The sequence below is a fragment of the Mus caroli genome, chromosome X, assembly GCF_900094665.2.
Source record: "Mus caroli chromosome X, CAROLI_EIJ_v1.1, whole genome shotgun sequence".
In the NCBI taxonomy this organism is placed as follows: Eukaryota; Metazoa; Chordata; class Mammalia; order Rodentia; family Muridae; genus Mus; species Mus caroli.
This window is the reverse complement of record NC_034589.1, coordinates 121681035-121683947: the sequence shown is the minus strand read 5'-3', so window position 1 is coordinate 121683947 and position 2913 is coordinate 121681035.

Below are 2913 nucleotides of genomic sequence, written 5' to 3'. Positions count from 1 at the left end.
GACTTGAAGTTCTTATCATACAGATCTTTCACTTCCTTAGTTAGAGTCACACCAAGGTATTTTATATTATTTGTGACTATTGTGAAGGGTGTTGTTTCACCAATTTCTTTCTTAGTCAATTTATTCTTTGTGTAGAGAAAGGCCATTGACTTGTTTGAGTTAATTTTATATCTAGCTACTGCTCTGAAGCTGTTTATCAGGTTTAGGAGTTCTCTGGTGGAATTTTGGGGGTCACTTATATATTCTATCATATCATCTGCAAATAGTGATATTTTGAATTCTACCTTTCCAATTTGTATCCCCTTGACCTCCTTTTGTTGTAGAATTACTCTTGCTAGAACTTCAAGTACTATATTGAATAGAAAGGGAGAAAGTGGGCAGCCTTGTCTAGTCCCTGATTTTAGTGGGATTGCTTCAAGTTTCTCTACATTTAGTTTGATGTTGGCTACTGGTTTGCTGTATATTGCTTTTATTATGTTTAGGTATGGGCCTTGAATTCCTGATCTTTCCAAGACTTATCATGAAGGGGTGTTGGATTTTGTCAAATGGTTTCTCAGCATCTAATGAGATGATCATGTGGTTTTTGTATTTGAGTTTTTTTATATTGTGGATTGTGTTGATGGATTTCTGTATATTAAACCATCCTTGCATCCCTGGGATGAAGCCTACTTGGTCATGATGGATGATCGTTTTGATGTATACCTGGAATTTGTTATGAGGTTTTTATTGAGTATTTTTGCATTGATATTCATAAGGGAAATTGGTCTGAAGTTCTCTTTCTTTTTTGCATCTTTGTGTGGTTTAGGTATCAGATTAATTGTGACTTCATAGAATGAATTGGGTAGAGTACCTTCTGTTTCCATTTTGTGGAATAGTTTGAGAAGAGTTGGAATTAGGTCTTCTTTGAAGGTCTGATAGAACTCTGCAATAAAACCCATCTGGTCCTGGGCTTTTTTTGATGACTGGCTCTATTTCTTTAGGGGATATGGGACTGTTTAGACGTTTAATCTGATCCTGATTTAACTTTGGTACCTGGTATCAGTCAGTCTAGGAAGTTGTCCATTTCATCCAGGTTTTCTAGTTTTGTTGAGTATAGCCTTTTGTGGTAGGATCTGAAGATGTCCTGGAATTCCTCAGGTTCTGTTGTTATGTCTCCTTTTTCATTTTTGATTTTGTTAGTTAGGATACTGTCCCTATACCCTCTAGTTAGTCTGGCTAAGTGTTTATCTATCTGGTTGATTTTCTCAAAGAACCACCACCTGGTTTGGTTGATTCTTTGAATAGTTCTTTTTGTTTCCACTTGGTTGATTTCAGCCCTGAGTTTGATTATTTCCTGCAGTCTACTCCTCTAAGGTGAATTCGCTTCCTTTAGTTCTAGAGTGTTGTTCAGTTTCCAAGTAAATGTTGGCTTTCTATTATTTATGTTGTTATTGAAAATGAGCCTTAGTCCGTGGTGATCAGATAGGATGCATGAGATAATTTCAATATTCTTGAATCTTGGAGGATTGTTTTGTGACTAATTATATGGTCAATTTTGGAGGAGGTACCCTGTGGCACTGAGAAGAAGATATATCCTTTTGTTTTAGGATCAAATATTCTGTAGATATCTATTAAATCCATTTTTTCATAGCTTCAGTTAGTGTCCATGTTTCTCTGTTTACTTTCTGTTTCCATGATCTGTCCACTGATGAAAGTGGTGTGTTGAAGTCTCCCACTATTATTGTGTGAAGTGCAATGTGTACTTTGAGCTTTACTAAAGTTCCTTTAATGAATGTGGCTGCCCTCATGTTGGGAGCATGGATATTCAAAATTGAGAGTTCATCTTGGTAGATTTTACCCTTGATGAGTATGAAGTGCCCCTCCTTGTCTTTTTTGATAACTTCATGTTGGAAGTCAATTTTATTAGATATTAGAATGGCTACTCCAGCTTCTTTCTTCGGACCATTTACTTGGAAAATTGTTTTTCTAGGCTTTCACTCTGAGGTAGGGTCTGTCCTTTTCCCTGAGGTGGGTTTCCTGTATACAACAAAATGTTGGGTCCTGTTTGTTTAGCCACTCTATTAGTATATGTCTTTTTATTGGTGAATTGAGTTTATTGAAGTTAAAAGAAATTAAAGAAAAGTAATTGTTATTCCTGTTATTATGTTGTTAAAGTTGGGATTCTGTTCTTGTGGCTGTCTTCCTTTAGGTTTGTTGAAGGGTTATTTTATTGCTTTTTCTAGGATGTATTTTCAGTCTTTGTGTTGGTGTTTTCCCTTTATTATCCTTTGAAGGGTTGAATTCGTGGAAAGATGTGTGAATTTGGCTTTATCACTGAATACTTTGGTTTCTCCATCTATGGTAATTTAGAGTTTTGCTTGGTATAGTAACCTGGGCTGGCATTTGTGTTCTCTTAGGGTCTGCCTAACATCTTCCTAGGATCTTATGGCTTTCATAGTCTCTGGTGAAAAATCTGGTGCAATTCTAATAGGCCTGCCTTTATATGTTACTTGACCTTTTTCCCTTACTGCTTTTAACAATCTATCTTTATTTAGTGCATTTGTTGTACTGATTATGATATGTAAGGAGGAATTTCTTTTCTGTTCCAGTTTATTTGGAGTTCTGTAGGCTTCTTGTATGTTCATGGGCATCTCTTTCTTTAGGTTTGGGAAGTTTTTTTTATAATTTTGTTGAAGATATTTGCTGTCCCTTTAAGTTTAAAATCTTCATTTTCATTTACTCCTGTTATCTGTAGGTTTAGTCTTCTCATTGTGTCCTGGATTTTCTGGATGTTTTGAATTAGGATCTTTTTGCATTTTGCATTTTGCATTTTCTTTGATTGTTGTGCTGATGTTCTCTATGGAATCTTCTGCACCTGAGATTCTCTCTTCCATCTCTTGTATTCTGTTGCTGACACACACATCTATGTTTTCT